This window comes from Pinus tabuliformis, chromosome 2_2 (assembly GCF_031772625.1).
Source record: "Pinus tabuliformis cultivar Carrire ecotype Pingquan chromosome 2_2, CPIR1, whole genome shotgun sequence".
NCBI lineage: Eukaryota > Viridiplantae > Streptophyta > Pinopsida > Pinales > Pinaceae > Pinus > Pinus tabuliformis.
Window position 1 is genome coordinate 139279686 of NC_142300.1, and position 6884 is coordinate 139286569.

At 38.6% G+C, this 6884-nt stretch overlaps 1 pseudogene; it reads left to right on the top strand.

Moving 5' to 3' along the window:
- Positions 1 to 4389: 4389 nt before the first annotated feature.
- LOC149191710 (18S ribosomal RNA) lies at positions 4390 to 5294 on the top strand (annotated as a pseudogene; the record flags this gene model as incomplete).
- Positions 5295 to 6884: the final 1590 nt, after the last annotated feature.

The following is a 6884-nucleotide window of genomic DNA, read 5'->3' on the forward strand; positions in this document are numbered from 1 at the left end:
GTCAACTTCATGTTGCCTTGCCTTGGGTTCTCCAACCTTAACCCCATTGTCGAACTCCTTGAAAGCTTTCAACGACCACACTTTTATCCCAAAAGGATACCTAGCCAGTTTTCCCATCACATTTTATGGGAAAATCGTAACAGTGGACATAGAAGTCATAGACAAAAAAACTCAACTATAATCTCTTGTTGGGTCGCAGTTGGACATATGCCATGACGGCCATAGTATCTAATGTCTTTCACATCATCCAATTCTCATTGGATGGAAAGGTAGTTATAATAGATCAGTTGTCTTTTTGCACCCCCGATTATTCGCCATTACCAATTAGCTCTGTACCCCTAGTAGGTGGTTTTCCTGACACTTATGTCATGATCAGTACTAGTCTATTCAAGGCTTCTTCCCTCATGGGTTGTTTCCCTCTTCAGCCACCGAAGGTTTCAGAAATAGTCGATATTCATTCATCTATTCCTCATGAACAGACTAATCCATGGATCCTACCGGCTCCTTCAGACCTTGACACATATGGAGACCAAATGTCGTTGTCACTAGCTAAACTAGCATACCAAGCCATTCAATATGCATCCGCATCTCTGATCACATTGGTTACAGCCAACAGTACCACTTCCATTCCCATAAATGCTCCTCCTTTTGATCTACTCAATCAAGTCCTACCTACGAATGAAGCTATTTGAGAAATCATGAGTTTAGGAGAGTGACCTTGGGAGGATTGGCACCATCATGTTTCGATACCTAATTTGGACATGATGCCTCTTCAAATCCTATCCCCTGACATACCAGAAATTGTTTCCTCACCCTATACTATCCTCCAAACTTCGGAGGCAAAAGGAAACACCAACAATTCTTCAAAAACATCACTCATTGATATTTATGTCAAGACAGGCACCATGGAAGACATACATATTGGAGCCAATCACAATCCTGAGGAAATTGTGAGGTTCACCTACCCATTCAGGGACTTCTGCGATGTTTTTCCTTGGTCTTATGAGGAAATGCATGGCATAGACCCTTCTATTTTCAAGCATGAGATCAAGGAAGATCGAGCATTATTTTTATGGTATTTTTCTTGCTCGTTAATCCAAAAAATCCTTGAGTCTCCTTCTTCAAGCTCATTAAACTACCATGAAGAAGATTGAGTGTTCTTTTTATGGTATTTTTCTTGCTCGTTAATCCGAAAAACCTCGAGTCTCCTTCTTTGGGCTCGTTAAAATACTGCAATGAAGATATAGAGCACTTTTTGTGATATTTTATTGCTCTTTAAGAAATATAAACATCTCTGAGTTTTCATTGTTGAGCTCGTTAAATCTATGCGATGATGGTTAGAGCACTTTTTGAGATATTTTATTGGTCTTTAAAAATTATAAACATATTTGAGTTTCATCATTGAGTTCATTAAATCTACATGACGATGGTTAGAGCACTTTTTGTGATATTTTATTTCTCTTTAAAAAATAAGAAACATCTCTAATTTTTCATCATTGCACTCATTAAATCTACACAACGATGCTATGAGAAACTCTTTTTTGATCTTTTTCTAGCTCATTAAACTGAAAAAGAACAAGGGATAATTATTTTTAGGCGCGTTTTTCTCTCTCTTTAAACTAAAAAAATCCGAAGCTTTGGCTTTAGGCTCATTAAACTTTATAAAAAGACACGAGCATTCTTTTAGGTACTTTTCTTGCTCGTTAAATGGAAAATTTTGGAGTTTTTGTTACTAGGCTCGTTAAAAATATACGGCAGCAGCAAGATCACTTTCTTTTTTTGCATTGTTTCTCACTCTTAAATCGAAAAATCCTTGAGTTTTTCCCCTCCCTTGAGCTCATAAAACTATGAAGAAGGGATGAGCTGTTCTTTTCCCTATTTTTCTCGCTCACCAAACTGAATCATAATCATAATCATAATCATAACAAAATGCAGTCAACATCTATTGAAAGTAGGTTTCTCTTTATCTTGGTTCAATAGATTAACATACAGAAAACTAACCAATCTGGGTATACTATTAACCTTTTGTCACACCCGGTTAACAACTATCACAAAGGGACCACCATGGAGTCTCTCTTTACAATCTTTTCAGACTCTCTAAATATATGAAAAGACCCCTGAGTTGTCTAGTCTGGACTCTTTAAATTACACGGACAAGATATAGAGTCTTTCTTTTTACGATAATTTCCAGACTCTTAAAACATGAAAAAAATCGACGAGTTTGCCTGTCTGGACTCATTAAACTAATCAGATAGGGAAAATAGTTGCTCTTTTTGCGGTCCTTTTCAGACTCTTTAAACATGAAAAGATCAATGAGTTTACCCATCTAGACTCATAAAATTAATCAAACGGAGAAAGTGGACAATACAACTGTATTCTGTATTTTAAAGCGTGGTTTGGCAGCAGTCGTTCCCTTGAACATGGCACTCCCTTAGATAAATGTCCTTTTGATGGCCTCTCAATATGAACCCTACCATCCTATGAGTTTTAGCCTCTACGCCCTGATGTAATTGCATCTCTGTATCCTAACACTCTGTAGTGTTCATGAGTTTAGTGTTGTTTGGTTAAAACTGTTGTCGTGCCTTCTATTTTTAAAGGGTTACCCATTTGTTTCCTCCATCAACTGATCAAACATATCCTTTCATCATGCCCTCCATTGTTTAGACCCAAATGCTCAAAATATTCCTGAAAAGACAAAATCATTCTTGTCCCATTTCATGTTAATTGATGTAGGACACATCATTGCCTACCTTTCCACAGGTTTCTTCCTGTCGACTTCAACACTCTATCTAGGAAGATAACCCAAAAACACATTCAGTTCCTTGGTACTTGTAGACATTAGTGGCAGGTTGCCTTGTGCTTGGTCAGGGGTTCTCATTATTGGCTCATGATTAATCGATTCTACAGGTGTTTGACGACAAAGACATCTTTCACACTCACTACTTTGTACTGTGCATCTTGGAGAGCATCACCATTATCGGTGGCCTTCCTCGTGTCTGTTAACGGTCTCCATTATTGGCTGGTAATCAAATTATTTTGTGAATGTTTGATGTCAACACATATATTCACATGTATCGATCTATGCTGTTTGGTGAAGTAGAAATCAAGACCTTGGGTAGAGGCTTGTATCATTCAGCCTTGCTTCCTCTCCCAAGCTGTGGATATTGTTTTTTGGAGACAGTTGTTTCAAGATGATTCTATTATGACACTGGACCCACATTGTGCTTATCAGCAGTCAGTATTGTCATATCTCTTTTGAGAAAATTACTTTGACATAGCTACTGAGCATGGGAATGCCCGACTCAAGACATGATTTTAGCAATTATATATATATGTGTTGTATCAGGTTTCCCTTGCTGCCGAAGCTTCTCTCTCTCTACATTTTGACAGGAAAAATTACAATTTCAGTAAAGTATTTTAGCCATCGTCTCTACCTCTGATCTCATACTTTAGGGGGCATCTATTATATAACAAAATGACCTCCTCATCAACTCAGAGGCGAAACACAGCATGACTGAAGCAAAGACTACAATTGCAAGACTTAACTACACACTAATGCTAGTTTCACACTAAGAACCTACTTTATAAAGTTTCTTACCAAGCCTAAGGGTGTGTTAGTGACCCTACTAATTCAAGTTGTTAGGCCAGGGACAGCGTTAGTGAAACTAAGGGAAGTTCAGTGGGTGAAACTAATGATTCTTCTCACAAATCTCTAGATATTTATCCCTAAATTTGCTCAAGAAAAGCAAGGAAATTCCCAAAAATAAAACTATTTGGGGATATTCCAATCTGAAAAAGAAGGAAAATTGGAAAGAGCTAGAAAAAAGGGCAAGTTCATTGCTTTTTCCCTAATGAACTCTATGAGGAGATTGGAAAAACTAACTCTATTGCTACATAAGTAGTGAGAGGGCCATTGTGAAAGGGGTCAGAGCATTTGAAAGGATAGCCTACTAAGCTGTTGTGAACTATCACATACTTGAAGAAGTGATCTAGAGGAGAGAGAGAGAGAGATAGAAGTGAAAGGGGCAAAGGAAGACTGATACAATAGATGGTTGTAATCACTCTTCTGTTATTAATATAGAACTGCAGTTGTGTTCCCTACTCCATGGTGTCAGTAGCCTTGTTCATTAAGTTGTTCATTCGATACTTGTTAAGATGAGTAGTTTAGTTGTATGCAAATAGATGTTCATTGTGCATTCTTATATTAGTTTTCAAGATTGTATGTTGTGATTGCGTTTGCCTTTCCTTTGTGCAGGAACTGATTTGGAGCCATCTTTGAAGGAATTCTTCTTGGATACATTGAGATCTCCAAACAAATCTAGAAGGAGACTTGAGGTAATCCTCTTTCTATACTTTGTTAATTGATATTAGATAGATGAACATGTGTATAACTTGGTAGCTTCTACAGATAATCTTACAGTCTGTTGAAGGTCCCCGGAAGGCCTTTGAGGGTAATTTTCATTCTCCATAGACCATGCATTTTACCCCATAGCAAGTGTTTGGGTTCCGAGGGGAGTATGGTCACAAGGCTAAAACCTAAAGGAATTGACAGAAGGGCACCACCAGGAGTGGAGCCTGTAGCTTAATTTGACTCAACACGGGGAAACTTACCAGGTCCATACATAGTAAGGATTAAAAGATTGAGAGCTCTTTCTTGATTCTATGTGTGGTGGTGCATGGCCGTTCTTAGTTGGTGGAGTGATTTTTCTGGTTAATTCTGATAACGAACGAGACCTCAGCCTACTAACTAGCTACGTGGAGGTTCCCTTTCGTGGCCAGCTTCTTAGAGAGACTATGGATGTTTAGGCCATGGAAGTTTGACGCAATAATAGGTCTGTGATGCCCTTTGATTTTCTGGGTGCATGCGCACTACACTGAAGCAACCAACGAGTTTTTCTTCCTGGTTTGAGAGGATCAGGAAATCTTCTCAAATTGCATTATGATGGGGATAGACCATTGCAATTATTGGTCAACTAGTTTTTCTTGCTGGTTCGAGAGGATCAGGAAATATTCTCAAATTGCATCGTCATGGGGATAGACCATTGCAATTATTTGTCTTCAACAAGGAATTCCTAGTAAGCGCGTGTCATCAACTCGTGTTGACTACATCCCTACCCTTTATACACACTGCCCATTGCTCCTACCGATTGAACGATCTAGTCAATTTTTCAGATTGCGTCGACGATGGTGATTCGTCATCATCGACATTGTGAGAAGTTCATTGAACCTTATCATTTAGAGGAAGGAGAAGTCATAACAAGGTTACCGTAGGTGAACCTATGGTAGGATCATTGATAGTAGGGCTTTTCTTTTCTTGTTTCGGTTGGTTGGGTTTTTATTGCAATGTGGGACTGTGTGGTGTGTCTCTAGGGGAGTGGGTTTGGTGCTTGGTGGGAACATTGTTGGTTGCCTGCCTTGAGGTAATGCTTGTTTATTCATGTGTGTGCTTGCAAGCCATGCTTGTGCTTGTCCCACCCATCCTTTGTTTTTCCTTCCCCCAATGTGTTTCTATAGGGGGTTCAGAACCTTGTTTCTTGGGAGCCCTTTTGAAAATCTATTTGGCTAGGCATGGTTGCTACAACTGAGGTGCTTGGGAAATACAATGGATAAATTTTAGACTCATTCGTAGCGGCAGTGCTCAGTCTTTTGTCCGTTGGAAGTGTTTCACTAAAATTTGTCACCTTGACATTTCTGCAATGTGTGTGAGCCCATTACCACTCATACTTTCCTCCTTTGCAAGTCTAAAGCCTCAGTTCTTCATATCAAGCCTTGTAAGTAAGAGTAAAGCCCTAAAAGTATTTAAAGCTCTGGTTCCTCACTTTCTTTTTGCATTACCTACGGTCCCGCACCTAATGGTCATGTCCCCTACACACCTGACCACTCTGTCTCTATGTTATGGGTGCGGACCCCTGTAAAAGTTAAAAAGGCATGAGTACACTCTAAAAAAATCACTTTCAGTCATTTCTAGAAGCTTCTGGAGGGAATCTTGAGGTGGCAAGTTCGCTCTCTTAAGGTTCATGTATCCCATACCTTAAGGAGCTAACCCCTTGATGTGAGGAGCTTCTCCCTTTGAAGGAGGATTCTATCCCTTCATAGATGGACCTGTAACCTCCTCCTCTGCACTATAAAATGAAGCATTGGGCTGGTTACTTGGGAGGTTGGAAGCTGAATATTTTTGAGGTGAAATGCTGTTGGAACTTAGTCTTATTTATTTGAGTTTTTATGAGGAGAGATTACATACCTCTAAGATCTCATTTGGAAGAGTGCAAGGCTTTTCGAAGTAAAGGAAATTCCTATTTTGGACCCCAGGAAGAGCTTGTTCAACATCAAGGTTGAAAAGGTTGTAAGGTTCTTCTACTTCAAATTTAATACAAATAAGTTTGTTTTTCTTAATAAGTTGTTCATTTATGGTTTATTTTATGGACTCCTTTATCACAATAATAGACATGATTTATGATATTTGCTATGCAGGTGCTATTTAATGTTTGCTTGTTTGTGATTGCAGGTCTTTAAAGATAACTGTTTCGAACGATTGAAGGATGACCACAACGAACAAGCGTTGGATATAAGGTAGGATCTTAACACCTTTAAAGTATTTATTTGTAAATCGCATATGTCTAGAGAAATATAGGTTTGTTTGTCTGTTTGTTTCTAGAGTATCTTCTGATACTAGGAAGATCGATCTTGTTCGCAAGATCGATTTATCCAGCCAACAAATTGGCGACTCCACTAGGGAATGGATTTGGTTTTTGGTTTTCCTTCATTTTGACTTGAGAAAAGTTTTTTCGTTTCTAGTTTTTGATTGATATATACTATTTTGGGTAGTTTTTAAATCTGGGAGTATTTTTTGTTTTTTTCAAAGTTTTCAGGGGACTGCACTTTCT